Source organism: Ambystoma mexicanum, chromosome 13 (assembly GCF_040938575.1).
Source record: "Ambystoma mexicanum isolate Mex_15411 chromosome 13, UKY_AmexF1_1, whole genome shotgun sequence".
NCBI lineage: Eukaryota > Metazoa > Chordata > Amphibia > Caudata > Ambystomatidae > Ambystoma > Ambystoma mexicanum.
This window is the reverse complement of record NC_090938.1, coordinates 157,555,076-157,573,691: the sequence shown is the minus strand read 5'-3', so window position 1 is coordinate 157,573,691 and position 18,616 is coordinate 157,555,076.

Below are 18,616 nucleotides of genomic sequence, written 5' to 3'. Positions count from 1 at the left end.
GTATGGGTTTCTTGCAGCATAGAAATATGAGGGTGGTGTCTATTGATGTATGCTCCTACTTTGCTAGCTTTTGCTCTGTTGTTCAGCCCACGGACATTCCAAGTGAGTAGTTTAAGTGTCATCCCTGCGTGTGGATTCGCCTGCTGTGCCATTTCATTAAATACGGGTGGTACAGCCAGAAGCGGGTCATTCTCTTGAGAAGTTTGGCTTGTGTTGAAGTGATTGCAATTTTTAAACTATTGATACCAGTTAACCTTAACTCCGAGCGCCCAACTGGGGCTCTGTCAAAAAATGGTAACATTCTCAAACATCCAAACAGTTCCTTGCGCCCCGAGCCCACCCCCACCCACACCATCGGCCCTAACATGATGATGAGCCTTTGTTACAAACTTGTGGTTCTTCCCGGGGGTTACGAGTGCAGCAGCACAGCCCCTATAGCCGAGCGCATCTCATCTGGCCCAAATTAAGTTATGAGAGCCGCCCCCCCCTGTCTGCCACAATAGTACCATAAACAGAATAAAGGATATCGCGTGGCTGCCTTCAGTTATTGGAGTTCCCTGGGTCTTCCACCGGTTGTTTTAGGTTGTCTTGGTCATATTCATTTCTTCCAGGAGGGAGGGGGATTGCTGCTTCTACATAAGCCATTGCCTCAGCGGGGGTTTCGAAGAAGTGTGCCCGTCCACGATGTTGTATACGCAGCTTTGCGAGGAACAGTAGGGCGTATGGTACTTTCCTCAGCCTGAGTTGGCGTTGATTGTTTCATAGGATCTTCTTTGGTTCTGGACTCCAGCCGAGAAGTGGGATAAATGTGAATGTTGTTGTTGCCGTGTCTCAGTGGTCCCATATCTCTTGCCAATCTCAGCGCTGTGTCCCTGTCTCTATAGTTGAGTAGCTTAGTGATGACCGTACGAGGAGGGGCACCCGGCTGGGGGGGCGATGCCAGAGGAGGATGCGCCCTTTCAAACAAGAACTGTGGGGAGAAGGAGTCTTCGCCGAGCAGGGATTTCAGTAGGTCTTCAATACGGGATTCCATTGGTCCCTTGCAAAAGGACTCTGAGAGCCCAACTATTCGTATGTTGTTACGGCGCGATCTTGATTCCAAATGTTCACATTTGCCACGGAGCTTTGTTATCTCCCCTTTCAGGAGTGTTATGTCGTGGGTATTTTGGTGGATTGAATCTTCACTGGCGCTGATTCTGGTTTCCGTTTCTGCAATGCCGGCACTTTCTTTGTCGACAATAGCCTGGAGTGAGCCTATTGTTGAGACGATGTCGTCTAGTTTGACATTGACTGCTAGGAACCCGTTTTGCACCGTAGTGAGGAGGTGGTCGAATTTCGTGTCGTCTGCTGACGCTGCTGTCATTGCCTCAGGGGGTCCAAGCTTCCGGTGGACACTTGTGAATTTGTGTATGAATCCATTGTGCCTGTCTTTCTGTTTTTGTGACGTTCTTTCCATGCATCTCAAGAATGACTATCCTGTGTGGCCCTGTGCAGTTGGTATGTTTGGTTAACCAGCCCGGGCTGTGTGTTCCTGTATCAGGATCTAGTTCATCGTGGGTGCAAGCCGCCAGGGACGGTGGTATCAGGAGAGACTGTGTCAAGGTGCGGGTTGGCTATTGCCCTCCTTCGTTTGTGGTAGGCGCTCTGTCCCCAGCTGAGCTCAGTGTTGGATCGCTGTGCTCGAATGATTGCGGCAGCAGAGCCGGGGTTTGCCGAAGGTTGTTGATGTTATTGAGTAGCGGATATTCGCAGGCTGGATGTTTAGTTTGTGTGCCACTTAGTTGTTGCAGGAGTGGACTGTGTCCTCTCATGTATTTGCCTTTCCTTAGTCTGCGTCGCCGCCAGGGATTCTAATGTTTACTAGTGGGCTCGCCTTCAGGCTTATTGATCTTGGCACCTGCTGGATTCGGAGCTGGTATGGCGAATTGTAGAGCTGGGGTGACCTGTTTAGCTATTGTGGCGGGTTAATTTGCGGCGCCTGATGATATGTGTGGATCTCGTGTTTTGGCAGCCTCCCCGTTAACGTTGGTGAACGTCGCTGTATAGTTGAGATGGGGCCTCTAATCCTTTTGTTTATTTTCACTTTTTATTTATTAATTTATTTATTTATTTATTTATTTATTTTCCTCCCCCCACACCTCCTTTGGGGTGCCAGATGGGTGTCCTCACTGGGCAGTCATGCATGCGTTAATGCTGGTGGAGCGTGGCTTCCCTGGCCCGCGATGTGTACTGAGCCCGCTTATAGCGAGGCCCGATGAATGGGGCGGAGGTGGAGAACAGCCACGGTCCGGTCGTGTGGGCCTCGTATTCCACAAGGCCGCGCTGTGTACAGACCGTGGGCGCTGCCGTTTGGCATTGGAGCGTCGACGATGTCCCTGCGAGCCTGTCGTGGAAGGGGTATGGTGACGTCCTTACCGGATAGCTCGTTCTGCTCCGCGGGCTCACAGGCTCATCGTCCGCTTGCAACGCCGGTGCCCTCTGTCATCCTCCACAGCTGGGTCCGGCGGGAACGGCCATGGGAGCCGCAGAGGCGGTGTTAAGACGGATTTCTGAACTCTGTCCTGGAGGCGCAGAGGTTCAGAAGGCCAGCCTATTTTCTGGGAACAGGGTAACCTCTGGACAAGCCAGACCAATCAGGGTAGCGATCGCGGCGGTCAAGACTAGGTCTCAAGAGGGGTGAGGGTGACTGAAAGCCCGCAATGAGCACACAAAGCAAGGACACTTACAAATTACTCCAAACAGGTGTTATATTAAAAATATGTACAGATTTATTACAAGGCCTTTGTAACATTGACCGTAGCGAGAAATCACAATAAAACTCCAGTAAACCAACACATACCAGACCAATACAATATATATATATACAAATACAAACAAGTCTAACGAGTTAGACGCACGAAATGTGTAGACCACCTAGATGGGGAGGAAAACAGGCAGTGCGAATAATAATTAGACCCAGTCCGCCTTCAGAGGCACCTAACTAAAAGTAAGTCCAAACCCTACGAAGAGTGGACCCTTGTGCTCAAAAGTACCTGCACACGCTGGTGCCAACGGGCAAAAAGGGGAGTCTCTTCGAGGGAATCAGGCAGTTTAGTTTGGTGAACAAATGAAGATGAACAGAGCTTTGCGACTCAAGCGCAGCCTCCACTGTGGGCAGAAGCAGAGCGCGAGTACGGAAAGGCGTGCTGTTTGACACAGCGGGGAAAGGCTATGGGCTCCTGCAGGAGGGCGACCAGTTCCTAGCTATGCTACTCACCGGTCCCTGATGCAAGCAGACCCAGGCTTCTCTGCGTCCGTTTCAGTGCTGGCAGGTTCAGATAGGAGCAGGGGACGTCTCGTCGTCATGTAGATTCCGCGGCAGCAGAAGTTGAGTTAAAGATGTCCCAAACGAAGTGAACCCGCACAGATTGTTACCTCAGCAGGGCAACGATGCGGCCGTGTGTATTTCAGCCCAGTGCACACTCTCACTTCAGACCTGGGAATGCCAAGTGTACGAAGCGGGTGAGAGTGTCGGGGACTCGGAATACAACACAACCTGACGGCGGTAACAGAGCAAGACTCTTGTGTAGGCTGGTCAGTCCACTGGATGGCCCAGGGACGCTTCCGAAGGCTTACTTGCAGGAGATGGTGAAGATGCCGAGAATAGTTGTTCCCACTATTCCAAGGGTCGAAGTACCAGTACAGGCCTTCTAGTTCGATCCGAGGTAGAAAGGGTTTCACCAAGCGACAGCAGTGCAGAGGAGCAGTCCTTCAGCGGGTCAACAGCGATTCCTCGGTTCAGCCTTGTGGTTGCAGGATACTTGGCTCCTGTATTCCTTTGTTTGTTGAGAACTCAAGAGATCGACATGGTAGTGGCGTTTCCAGCCCCCTCTTATCCACAGTTCCCTTCACGCCAAAACGGAGGGGACCCAATGGGAGATCCGCTCATAAAACACTCACACCATCTGTGGACCTCATCACGGACCACGGGGGTCCCAGGCATTCACACCACCCTAGACTCTCTGGCGCCCAGGATGTGTATTGGGACCAGACATCCAAGCCCCCATCCTGGAGGCACACACAGGCCTGTAGAAGCCCGCGAAAGCATCTGTGTTTCGCGGGAAAGTACATGCCCAAATAAGGAAGGCCCCAGGTCGGCTCGACCTGGGGGAGGTGAAGGGGGCAAGATGGTCAGCGGACAGGACAAAGAGCCTTGTGGTCTGGCCATTTTGGGAGCCAGGCCACCATTTTGGGCTAAGCGCGAGAAACGCGCTTAAAACGCCAAAAGCAGCTCAAAAACACAAGAAACGATCGCTGCCACCAATCCCGTCCGTGATTCACTTGCACCATTCATTTACAATCCAAAGAGAGTATCTAGGGCCTGTAGAAGACGAGAGACCCAAGAGAGCAGTAACTTAGCTTACAGTGCCCTCTTGTGCCATGTTGCACGAAAGCTGCAACATGATAAAGAAACTACGGAAAACAACGTTTCCCGGTACTGACTTTCTTAAGGGCATGTCAGTTTCCCCGTAAGAATGGAGCGAAAGCCCAGAGGAGTGTGGCTGAGGGCTGCACTTCTCTGGCAAAGCCTAGATCCTGGTGAAAACAACAGCAAAAAGTTTAGGGGTTGCCACATGGAAGGAAAATTACCCACAATTAAGAAATCTTTCCTAACACTCGCCCCTCCCAGACTATGGACAGGGGGAACTAATCCACCCCTGGATGAGTCTCGTGTTCAGGTCGGTTAAACATTCTGGACAACCCATCAGCATTACTATGTTGGACACCTGGCCTATGCTCAATAGTGAAGTCGAAGCCTTGTAGACTTATAGACCACCTAAGCAACTTTGGATTATCTCCCTTCATGTTCATTAGCCACTTTAAGGGCTTATGGTCAGTTTGCACAGTGAAGTGGGTCCCATAGAGGTAAGACCTCAGCTTCCGTAGGGCCCACACAACAGAGAAACATTCTTTCTCCACTCTGGACCATCTGAGCTCTCTGTCCTTAAGCTGGCGACTAATAAAACCAATAGGGTGTTCCTTACCCTTCTCATCTACTTGCGATAGTACAGCTCCTATCCCAGTGTCAGAGGCGCCCGTCTGCACAATAAAAGGTCTTTGATAATCAAGAGGCCCTGAGGACAGGGGCCTGGCACAAGGAGTCTTTTAAGCCATTGAAGGCCTTCTCACACTCGTCGGTCCAAGTTACCTTCTTGGGTTTCTTCGGAGTGGTGAGGGCAGTCAGAGGGGCAGCTATGGTGCCATAGTCTGCCACGAAGTTGCGGTAATACCCCGTGAGTCCTAAGAAGGCTCTCACTTGGGTCTGTGTAGTGGGGGTACGCCAGTCTTGTACTGCTTGTACTTTACTGGGAAGAGGCTGTATCCTCCCTCCACCTACTTCATGTCCAAGGTAAACCACTGAGCCATGTCCAATCTGGCATTTACTAGCCTTTATGGTCAAGTGTGCGTTCTGAAGAGCCTGGAGCACAATCCCGAGGTGTTTCACATGGTCTTCTCAGGTGGCACTGAAAACTGCTATATCGTCCAGATATGCAAGGCAGAATTCGTCCAACCCATTCAACACATGATTCACAAGCCTCTGGAAAGTGGCAGGTGCATTTTTCAACCCGAACGGCATTACCCTGAATTGGTAAAGGCCGTCTGGAGTAGAAAACGCTGTCTTCTCCTTGGCATGTTCTGCTAAAGCTATTTGCCAATAGCCAGCAGTGAGGTCAAACGTGCTGAGGTACTTGGAGGCACCCAAAGTATCCACCAGCTCATCTGTTCGAGGCAAGGGGTGTGCATCTGTCTTGGTGACAGCATTCAGAGCCCTGTAATCCACGCAGAACCTCAATTCAGAAGTGCCTGCCTTTGGAACCAAAACCACAGGGCTTGACCAAGGACTACTAGAGGGTTCAATCACCCCAAGGTCTAAAATCTTGTTGACCTCGGTCCTAATGTAAGACCGTACTTTGTCTGACATCCTGTATCCCCTACTTTTGGTAGGTACACTGTCTCCTGTGTCTATGTTATGTTTGCACCAAGGTGTCAAACCAGGCGACTGTGAAAACAGGGGGGAAAACTGCCTAAGCAAACTTTTCACCTCAGCCTGCTGATTAGAAGTCAGGTGAGGGGCCACTCGGACACCCTCAAAGGAGCTATCTGAAGGACCGCTTTGGAACAGGTCGGGGAGAGGTTCAGACTCCTCTTCCTCAACATCTGAAGCCAGTAGCAGTGCTGCGATTTCGACTCTTGGGACGAAAGCCTTCAGCCTATTTACGTGAAACACTTTTGGAGCCTGTCCAGGCCTTCCAAGGTCCACTAAATAGTTAACCTCACCCTGGGGCTCCACCACTGTGTAAGGGCCTGACCATTTGTCCTGTAAAGCTCGAGGCCTTATGGGATTCATGATCAGGACTTGCTGACCAGGTGTAAAGTTGATGAGGGAAGCTTTCTGGTCGTACCAATGTTTCACCAGCGCTTGTCCTGCCTTCAATTTATCACTAGCCAAGCCCATCAGGAGTACCATCTGTTTTCTGAGCCCCAGCACATAATCTACTACGTTGGTAGTAACAGGGGGAGTGGGCATCTCCCATCCCTCTTTGACTATGGCTAAGGGTCCCCGTACAGGATGACCGAACAGAGGTTCGAAGGGGCTGAAGACAACACCCTCCTGTGGTACCTCTCGGTAGGCAAACAGTAAGCATGGAAAAAGAAGATACCATTTTCTTCTCTGAGGTTCTTCCAGAGCCCCAATCATGCTCTTTAACGTTCTGTTGAAATGTTCCACCAGACCATTGGTCTGGGGGTGGTAGGCAGAAGAGAACTTGTAGGTGACCGCACATTCTTTCCACATAGCCTGCATATACTTTGACATAAAGTTGCTGCCTCTGTCAGACACAACTTCTTTAGGGAAGCCAACCCTAGTAAAGATGCCAAGTAACGCTTTTGCAACTGACTTGGCAGTTACAGTTTTCAATGGGATGGCCTCAGGATATCTGGTAGCATAGTCGACTAGCACCAAGATAAACCTATTGCCTGAGGATGTCTGCGGGTCAAGGGGACCAACAATGTTAATCCCTACCCTTTCGAATGGTATTCCCACAACTGGGAGTGGTACCAATGGAGCTTGGATTGTTGAGCCACTCTTACCAGATAACTGGCAGGAGGCGCAACTCCTGCAGTGACTTTCTACTTGCAACCCCATCTTGGGCCAGTAGAAGTGCATGGATAACCTTTGCTTGGTCCTCTTAATACCAAGGTGACCAGCAAGGGGCACTTCATGCGCCAACTGCAGGAGGAAGGGTCTTACAGCAAGGGGAACCACCAACCTTCTATGGTCTCCTTCTGTAGACTCTGTGGGCTCACTATACAGGAGTCCACCTTCCCAATAAATCCGATTTGTGTCCCAGGAGGTTCAACCTCAAGCTGGGAGCAGGCCTGTCTCCTTAGGCCTTCCAGAGATGGGCACTTACGTTGGCCTTTACTGAATTCTTCCCTGTCAGGACCACCTTCTACTAACAAGTCTTTTAGTGCCGGATGGTCATTGGGGTCAAATACTTCAGGCATCGCCACCTCCTCGTCAGGCCCGGGCGATTGACCAACTTCCTCCACCGCAGTGGTAGGCGAGTTCGGGGGAATGCTGTCTGTCCCTCGTCTTGACTTGCTTACTCCTTTCGCTTGGGTTTCCCCTTCAGCTGGGGCGGCGTATTGGTCTTGGCCAATGCTGCCCGTGTTTGAGACCGTGTGCAGGGTCTGTCGGCAGTGTCTCCTACGAGCCCTAAAGCTCTAAGATCATTGCCTAACAAGACCTTTCCTGGGACGTTTCTCTGAATGCTCACTGGAATCCTGACTGCTGTACCATTTAAAGTAAGATTTACAGGTATTACTGGAAACATGCGAGGTGGGCCGTCAGCCAACTTAGTGGGCATCAGAGTAGCTCTGGCAACTTCCTCTGAGTCTACCAAGGTAGAATCCACTACAGTTCGACTGCACCCACTATCCCTAAGAGCTGGAGTATCCACTCCATTGATCAGCACACTGCTTTAAAGTAGTGCTTGGTATTATCTGGAATCCTAGCATAAGCCTCTGCGACTTTAGGCTCCCAGGAACCCAGGGAAACTAAAACTACCTCAGGTTCTATCCCGCTGGAGAAGGAGTTGGAGGAGAAGGATGCTCCTGTAATCTCTTCTTCCTCGTAGGAGGAGAAGGCCAGATTAGCGGAGTGGACCCCCAAAGGTTTAACCTTACACCGGGGATCCCCCTTCACGTGGTCAGTTGCTCCACAAGCAAAACAAGATCCATAAGGTCTGTTTACATAGGGAGGCTTATTGTAACCAGAGTTCTGTTTCGGAGGCTGACCTCCACTACCCTGTGAGTTCTCTTGTGTCTTACCCTTATTTTTCTTTTTGTGGCCCTTTTGAGAAGAAGATTTATCAGATTCTCCACCCTCCTTATCTTTGGACTTTTTCCCTTCCTCCTGCTTAACAGGATGAGTTTTGTCCTTATGGGACACTCGATGTGACACCCATAAGTCTGCTGCAATGACTAGCTTCTTAGGATCTATCTCCTTCGAATCGGCCAAATGCTGCTTAAGCTCCGGGGAAGAAGAAGCAAAAATGTGTTCCAGCATGACAAGATTTATCATGCCTTCAAAGGTAGAAACCTTATAACCTTCGACCCAGCCAGTCAAGTTTTTTAAGGAGTCGGTTACATAAGATACCCAAGTACCACCTTCTTTTTTCTTATACTCTCGGAATCGTTGTAAATATTGGGCAGGAGTCTTTTCAAACTTTAAAATGAGAGTTTGCTTTAACATTGCGAAATCCGCTCGCTCAGCCTTTGACATTTCCATAATGGCACTACAGCCAGAATGGGGCAGTCTGCTGAGTAACCAGGCAATCTTATCAGCATTGTCAACTTGTTGAACCTCACATGCATACTCAAACGTATTCAGCCAGTCCATAATGTCATTCTTTTCCTCATATACACTGAGCAGATCTTTTGGAAACCGTGGATGAGAGGAGGCCCAGACCCATGTCCAGGACCCTTGGATCCATTTGCAACTTGAAGCTTGGCCAGTTCCAACTGGTGATCCCTGTCTTTCTGTTTTTCGGCCTGTTCGATTCTTAGTTTGGTTATGTTGAACTCAAGCTCCTTCTGCCTAAACCGCAGCTCTTGCATCTTGAATTCAAGCATGGCCTCCCCATCGACACTGGCAGAGGAAACATTAGACATCTCATCCTCCCTTTCCTCGTGGTCGCGGTGGATCAGTGCAGCGGCAGAACCATCGGTTCTACCAGTGAGAGCAGCCCCACCTCCTTCTGCACTGTCCTCAGAAGTTATAGCATCAAGCTGTGCTTCTTGCCACACCACGATTCTTTGGATCATATTCAATTTGGTGCCTTGAGAGGAGACACCTCTCTCCGCACACATTTTTTTCAATGTTTCGGATTTAGAAGCATTTAAAGTTAACAAGGTATTTGTTTCCATACTGTTAGATAGGGCTATGACCTTTTTAAAGTTATACTACGACAATTCACTACTTGTCCTGGTAGGAATAACTTGAAATGCCTTCGCTCGTGCGCAACACTGGATACCTTCAGTCGTATCCCACCGCTGTACACCAATTTGTTAAGACGGATTTCTGAACTCTGTCCTGGAGGCGCAGAGGTTCAGAAGGCCAGCCTAGTTTCTTGGAACAGGGTAACCTCTGGACAAGCCAGACCAATCAGGGTAGCGATCGCGGCGGTCAAGACTAGGTCTCAAGAGGGGTGAGGGTGACTGAAAGCCCGCAATGAGCACACAAAGCAAGGACACTTACAAATTACTCCAAACAGGTGTTATATTAAAAATATATACATATTTATTACAAGGCCTTTGTAACATTGACCGTAGCGAGAAATCACAATAAAACTCCAGTAAACCAACACATACCAGACCAATACAATATATAAACAAATACAAACGAGTCTAACGAGTTAGACGCACGAAATGTTTAGACCAACTAGATGGGGAGGAAAACAGACAGTGCAAATAATAATTAGACCCAGTCCGCCTTCAGAGGCACCTAACTAAAAGGAAGTCCAAACCCTACAAAGAGTGGAGCCTTGTGCTCAAAAGTACCTGCACACGCTGGCGCCAACGGGCAAAAAGGGGAGTCTCTCCGAGGGAATCAGGCAGTTTAGTTCGGTGAACAAATGAAGATGAACAGAGCTCCGCAACTCAAGCGCAGCCTCCACTGTGGGCAGAAGCAGAGCGCGAGTACGGAAAGGCGTGCTGTTTGACATAGCGGGGAAAAGCTATGGGCTCCTGCAGGAGGGCGACCAGTTCCTAGCTATGCTACTCACCGGTCCCCGATGCAAGCAGACCCAGGTTTCTCCGCGTCCGTTTCAGTGCTGGCAGGTTCAGATAGGAGCAGGGGACGACTCGTCGTCATGTAGATTCCGCGGCAGCAGAAGTTGAGTTAAAGATGTCCCAAACGAAGTGAACCCGCACAGATTGTTACCTCAGCAGGGCAACGATGCGGCCGTGTGTATTTCAGCCCAGTGCACACTCTCACTTCAGACCTGGGAACGCCAAGTGTACGAAGCGGGTGAGAGTGTCGGGGACTTGGAATACAACACAACCTGACGGCGGGAACAGAGCAAGACTCCTGTGTAGGCTGGTCAGTCCACTGGATGGCCCAGGGACGCTTCCGAAGGCTTACTTGCAGGAGATGGTGAAGATGCCGAGAATAGTTGTTCCCACTATTCCAAGGGTCGAAGTACCAGTACAGGCCTTCTAGTTTGATCCGAGGTAGAAAGGGTTTCACCAAGCGACAGCAGTGCAGAGGAGCAGTCCTTCAGCGGGTCACCAGCGATTCCTCGGTTCAGCCTCGTGGTTGCAGGATACTTGGCTCCTGTATTCCTTTGTTCTTGAGAACTCATGAGATCGACATGGTAGTGGCGTTTCCAACCCCCTCTTATCCACGGTTCCCTTCGCGCCAAAACAGAGGGGACCCAATGGGAAATCCGCTCATAAAACACTCACACCATCTGTGGACATCATCACGGACCACGGGAGGCCCAGGCATTCACACCACCCTAGACTCTCTAGCGCCCAGGATGTGTATTGGGACCAGACATCCCAGCCCCCATCCTGGAGGCACACACAGGTCTGTAGAAGCCCGCGAAAGCATCTGTGTTTCGCGGGAAAGTACATGCCCAAATAAGGAAGGCCCCGGGTCGGCTCGACCTGGGGGAGGTGAAGGGGGCAAGATGGTCAGCGGACAGGACAAAGATCCTCGTGGTCTGGCCATTTTGGGAGCCAGGCCACCATTTTGGGCTAAGCGCGAGAAACGCGCTTAGAACGCCAAAAGGAGCTCAAAAACACAAGCAACGATTGCTGCCACCAATCCCGTCTGTGATTCACTTGCACCGTTCATTTATAATCCAAAGAGAGTATCTAGGGCCTGTAGAAGACTAGAGACCCAAGAGAGCAGTAACTTAGCTTACAGGGCCCTCTTGTGCCATGTTGCACGAAAACTGCAACATGATAAAGAAACTACGGAAAACAACGTTTCCCGGTACTGACTGTCTTAAGGGCATGTCAGTTTCCCCGTAAGAATGGAGCGAAAGCCCAGAGGAGTGCGGCTGAGGGCTGCACTTCTCTGGCAAAGTCTAGATCCTGGTGAAAACAACAGCAAAAAGTTTAGGGGTTGCCACATGGAAGGAAAATTACCCACAATTAAGAAATCTTTCCTAACAGGCGGCTGGTGTCTTTATCGCCTCTCTCCGTGGCCCGCTTCGCTGGCTCCGCCTCTACCAAGGCTTCCACAGAGGCCCGGACACCCGCCGGAGCCACAAGCCCAGTGTTGGGATCTCCGGTTCTTTGGGATGACTCGCCGTCTCACACAAGCGGCCCCGAGCGGGAACGGGGTATTCCAGCTCCGATTTCCTCCGTTCTTTTTTCTGGAGTCTGCAGGAGTGCTTGTGCAGGCAGCTCTGCTATTGTAGGCAGTTCGGGGGACGCAGCTTCTTGGTGTATTTTGTGTAAGGATTTTTGCCGGAGAGGAGCTGAGCATTCAGGCGGTCATCTTCGTTGCGCAACAGCACCCCCCTGGAAGAACCATCTTTGACATCCAATCCCCCTTAGCCTGGAATAAGCTTTCGCTAGATCTGAGACTGGCAAACTCCCTCAAGGAATTTAAGAAACTGACCAAGTTCCACTTGTTCAAATCAAACCAGGTTAAACATTTTCTCCACCCAGTCTCCAATCTTTCTACTGAGAGCCCTAGGTGCTTTCTGTTGTCCATCTTGTCTTTGTTTTCTGTGTGCCCTGACGCCTACGGACAAGCGGTGCTTTATCAAAATTAAAATAAATAAATAAATAAATATAAATAGATAAAGTGGGGAAGGTCTCATTATTTTTGCATACAGCAACAATGCTTTACAGCCGATTAGCGAGTGCGATAAACGAAGGCCCCATTTGCAGTGAATAACAGCTATAGTGACCCCCATAGGAAGATTATGAGTGAGTCTCCATATCTTTCCTTCTATCTTGGACCAATTAATATGCCCAAAGTTTGTCTCAGCTCTGTCTCTTAAGCACATGACTATTTGGCTTTGTATAGTTATGGCATTGGCAATATAGAAAAATTGCTTTATTTCCGTACCGTAGGATTTGATCAATAAAAGGAGCCAAAATATTTTCAGCTGTTCACAAGTTCTACTACCAGCATACCAGCTGAGCTTTGGTTGCCTCTTTTTGAAGAATTAAAAATCAGGACCTGTGGGTTGCCCGACCCTTGCAGTTTTCTGCTTTGTCGTTTAAGTCTGTTCAAGGGGGTGGGGAGTCCTCTCTTATGATGTGTTTGGAAAGTGTGAATATGTGTATTGTGTTACTTCTTGACTTCTGCTGTATGGATTATTTCCCTTCTCCTTTTTACTTTTGTTATGTTGTATTTTGACAATGCTGAATTATGTACCGCGTATATTTGTTTGCAAAACGGATACATTTCCAAATAAATAAATAAATATAAGCCCAGGGATTTGGAAAGAAACAAATCAGAATTTTGGGCTTGGTCGGATTAAGCTCCATGTCCAGGTCCTATGAAATACTGAATAGAGAATATAATGGTCTCTGTAGACCAGTATGGGTTTGGTTCATTAGGACCCTGTCATTGGCGTGCACCAGATGACGAATGGGAGACTGACCCAGGCGGGGAGGGAATGCTGGGCAGTTGTCAAGGGTGTGTCCTAGATCTGATATGAATATATCAACGCTTCAAGTATCTAACAGTCCCTTCTCCTGCTCCTCGCCCACACAACCCCGCCCATCAGAGTATGGCTGATGCTGAGGCACTTGCTGTGAAGGGGATGAGTAAAGGGCAGCAGGCAATGTGATATCCATGGATGCATCCTTCCGCCCTAGGCCTTCTCTAAGCTGCTAATTTGGGTACATATCTGGGTGCCAGGCAGTTCGGAGGTTGGCACAGGCAGCATTAGCAGTGAGGCGCAGTTATGCAACATCCTTCCTCCCACCCTGTACATTATGGCTGCTCTGGGCCCTGGGATGAGGTGTGCTATTGGTTGGCAGTGGCCCACAGGGGGGCACAGCTTGATCGATGGGGTTTCAAACTCTGCTACCTCACTCCTTGAGGTCCATATCCTCCCTAGTATGGGCACTGCTGAGGGACGTGGTCTGGAGATAATTTGCACTGGCATTTGGTAAGAGGCAATATTGTCGATGTGGCCCAGATATAAGCAATTCCTCCCTCGCTCTTCGAGGTGAGGTGGGTGAGTTCCTGACACCATTCTCACATCCGCCCTTGACAGTATGGCTGTTCCTGTCCTAGTAATGAGGTGGGCTCGTGGTTGGTAAAAGAGGTGCTTGCAGCTTCTTGGGTGAGTTTGTATACCTTTCCGTCCTCACCCCTTCCAAGTATGGCCACTGCTGCGGGACATGCTCAGGGAGTGAGGTGATCCTTTGGCTTGTAAAGGGCATTAGGCGCAGTTAGGTCGAGATATGCATCCTCTTCTCTATCCCCCTTCAGAGAATAGTTACTGCTATATGCCTTGTTGTGGGCATTTGGTGGGCCGGGGGTTGATTGGTAAAAGGGCAGAATATCAGTGAGGTCAAGGTTCTGTATGCACTGTGAGAAACCTGAAGGTGTCTCGCGTACTAGTCCCCGGGGATCTGTCATTCACGTGGCCATCGCTATTGGATTCAGTTCCTGGGGATGGACTAGTGAGCGAGGATCACCTGGATGGGCGGTCTTCGTGGAGTAGAAGTGGGACACTGACGGGTGAAACACAGTATCCCCTTTCTTATTGCATCATTTACCCATCCTACCCACTAGGATATTCAAACACTCTATCCTCACTTTTCCGACACGAACACTTTCGCACACCGTGAAAAATGACAGACAAACACCCGAGCCGCTTACCTGATATGTCCCAAAAGGAGGGTCAGGCAAAGTCAGGCAATTGACCAGACTCGCACACACCTGATGACCCTTTCCCTTCCCCATAGGGATAAAAGGTGGAGCATGAGAGCACAATACGAGCAAGGCAGTTTGCATGACGAGTCAGCTATCCAGACATGGCAGTTCAAGAAGAGGAGAAAGGCGGCGAGACCCAAAAGCTGACAAGGAGAGAAGCAACCTTGCCCTTTCTAACTCAAGCCAGCCAAACCTCAGCAGAAGGAATCGTAAGACCGCAAACACTAGCCCAAGTGTGTTGCAGCAGATGTAAACGGTATACGTTGCATGCCTACGCTGATAAGCACGACAGAGGGAGACGCCTGCTACCATGGTACCGGCCTTGACTTCCGATACGAAGAAAGCCAAGCAGTTCATCACAGCCAGTGAGTCGAGGGGAGAACCGATAAAGAAACCGAACTGTGTTGAACAAAAATAGCAAACGACTGATTGCGGAAAGCATGAAGAACTGTTAATGTGAAAGGGGTAAGCCAGCTGCAGATGATCCAGGGACCATGTGGATGCTCGCTTGAAAAACTCTGGGTGATTAGCCGATTGTTGAAACTACTGTTACCAGAAGGCCTTGGGACAGGCGAGAAGAGGGTCAAAGGGGTCATACGGGGGTCTAGTAAAATCCTCTGTACAGTCGAAAGTCTTTGACCAGTAGACGATCGTAAAGCTAAGGGAAGTGAATCCCACAACGTAAGAAAGTGGGAAGAACAGTGTGTTGACAAGAGTGAACCCGGCAGAGGGTTGTCCACAGTGAACTGTGTAAGACATTAAGATTCGTCAATATCACAAAGGAGAATGTGTAGAAAGTTGTAGTGAACCCGACGGAGGGAGGCAAACAGTTGAGCAGGATCTGTGCCGGAAGAGGGGGATCCACGGATGAGAAACCATCACCCCAACAGCACGTGAATGCAACCGAGAATATAAGCTAGGGTGAACCTGACAGAGGGAGGCAGATATTCGAGAGGGGTCAGAGGCCCAGAAGAGGGGGACCCAAGGGTGAAGAAACATCACCTCAAGTGCAAACCAAAAGGAACTTTTTGTTTGTTAATTTTGAATCTATCAGGCCATCGGAAGCAGGAAAGCTAACCTCCGAAGGTCCTTATATCACCAAGAACTGTTTAGGGATCTGAACCCAGAAGGGGGGGATCCAGGGGAAAAAAGGCATCACCCAATGTGCCATTGCGAAGGAACTTTTAGTTGTTATTTTTAACACATCAGGTCCTCGAAGGCAAGAGACTTTTTTTCAGAGAAAGAGACTTTGCTATCGACTGTCCTGATAGCTGAGAACAGAACTGTCGTCTCGTGCTCGGAAAGCTCGACCATGTGCTGTGCACCAGAGTCCCGCCTATTCCCATGCTCAAAACTTGGGGAAGCGGGACCACGATTACCGCATCCTGACTTATTATTTGTGAACACTTCTTTCTTTATTGTGAATCCTATCCTACACTCTTTTGTATTTAGCGTAAGGATTGGCAATAGGTTTTTTTCTTAGTATAGGCCCTTTTATTTGACAAGACGCCACTAGGAGTGACTTATTTTGATTTGATGGTCGTAGCTTGCTCCCATCTTAGATTTAGGTTTAGATTAGGCGTTTTTCCATCCTACCTATACAGTTTAATGAACACCCTTGAACTGTGATCACTTGTGTCTGTCTATTCTGGATACCATGCAATCCTTACAGCACCCTTCTCTCTTCCACCCATGCCAACATGGCTAATGCTGGGAGATGTGGGGGGTGAGATAGTGTGAAGGCTGGTAAAGGGCAGTGTACGCAGTGAGGTCCTGGTATGCCCCCAGCACTCTCCCACCCATCCCTGTATTGCTGCACCCGGGCGGCGTGTTCTGAATTGTGGTGTTGTTAATGGGCTCCCTGGATGCAGGCTCATTTATGGCCCATTATCTCTGGCACCGACTGCCTCTTGACGTGTGCGTCTACCCTGAAAGGTCTTGGCTTCTGACGTTGCCAGGTGCTGGGGCTTCATGCTTATCCCCACTGTAAATACCTGGCCTGCATTCCCAAGGGGACAGTACCTGTGTCCCTGTAGTTTCTGTCTTGTGAGTGAGGACTGTCCTGTGTCAGCCTCTTTGAATTTCCTACTCTCAATATAGTCTGATAGGTCTTTACATGAGAGTTATAGCACCCCCCAAATAAACAAACAAACAAACAGGAAATAGGGAAAGGCAAAAGGCGAGGGTACAGGAAAAAGGGGAGGGAGGTTAAAAAATATTAGTTCAAAACAAGCATTGGCAAAGCCACCAGTTCTGAATATACTAGAGGGAGCTGCTTCCTTCACGCAAGTCTTCTCCTAAACAGAGAACATGGCCTCCGTAATGGTCGACCATTATTGACCATAGTCTGTTAAGAGTCGACCGTGGTGTGCAATGGTCAATTCGGCGTTGACCATGGTCAATGAGGAATTGGCAATGGTTGAACATGTTCTGTCAATGGCTGGCAAACGTTTCTATTGGTCAACTATGGCCTGGGGATAACCAGCCCTGTTTGATCATGGTCTGAGATGGTGGACCAGCTGTTGGTCGACTATAGTCTGGCGATCATCAGCCATGGGCGGCGAGGGATGACCGAGGTTGGTGATGAGCCAGCCAGACTGCAAGTCAAATGCCTGAGCCTAAAAAACATACTATGTGCCACAGCCAAAAAAGAAAGGGAACAAAGTTAAACATGTACAGAGAGAAATGGCTTGATTTTATCTGCTTTGTGACTGCCTGTTTGTAGCTGCTTTGTATCTATATGTTTGTGGCTGCTTAATGACTTTTCTGTGACTGCACCAGAACCGGTGTGTGTGTGGGTATACATGTGCCCCTTTGTGCGCGCAGCCGCGTGTGTGGTGAAATGAATGGGGTCACACTGCCCTTTGGTACTTCCCTTCTTTCTTTGGGTTCCTGTGCCAATCTATCCTGATGCCTTATCTTGTAATCCTTTAGTTCTGTTTACGCCTGGAAAAGCACCTTCGTAAACCGGCCCGTCCACCGTGCCGTACAGCTAGCTAACTGCAACATCAGACTAAAGCTGTGGGCTCCAAACTGGGGCCCCAGAATGTTTTTAATATTAAAAAAATGAATTCGGTGGCTGCTTTTAATAGAAAATGGAAGCATTCGAAAATCTTGTATTTTGAACATCCTGGGGGACCCATGGACATCCTTTGTGTCCCCTGGGGAGGCCAACCGCTAGGTGGCGGGGAGGGGGGCCCAGAAACACTGGACTAAAGAAATGTTGCTTTATCCATCAAGTATAATATGAACCTAATTGGCATGCTACCTTTTTTTAACACAAATCCAGAAATGCAAAAAAAGGGACACTGTCTTATTCAGTTCTTGTTTTTGTTCAGTTTGAAAGCATTTGGTTTGCAAGACAACAAATCTTTAATAAACCACTCATACAATAAAATCCATTTTCATGACCTGACATATATAAAACGAATGCAGATCTTGAGATAATTGAGGAGTAAATAAAATCATGAGATGCGCTCATCATTACGCCTAAAGCAAACACGTGACTTTTACTTCATGACTTGATGGACTGATTTCATCATTTTACATAAAGAAGAAATTATAATTGTGATGCATCTTTATGAACAGCCCATGAGGCCATCACTGGAGTAACATCCGGTGCATTTTATGGCACCAGTAGTCTTGGAGCTTAAAGCAGCCCCAGTGGGTGATTTATAACGCGCTTAATAGATTGAGGTTTCTAAGCGCGGACCCGGGGATCGAACCTGTGGTGCTCCTTGTCATCCTGCTTCCAAGGCGCGCACGTTGCCCATAGGCTATCCTCCCGAGACTAGTAATGATTGCTAAGAAAACTAGGCTCTTCTAAGCTGCAAATGATATGATATGGCATTTACGCGCCTGCGCACAGGTGTTTCTAAGCCGCATATCCGAGGCCAGTTATTTCAGTATATAAAATGTGTTTACAATCAGCCTTCACTGCTGGCGCGATGCGTGACCAGTGACCGGTGCAGTGTGTTGGCAATCGTGCAAAGGCGTGGGTATGTGTGCATGCTGCACATGTGCCTTAAAGTCAAAATGAGCTTTTATTTTAAAGAATACTAACAGATTTTAGGTGTCGTCATTCCCAAGGCTCGGGCCACGGTATATAAAAAACCCTCATGGTATGAGGCGCGGTTAAGAACTTTCACTGTCTGA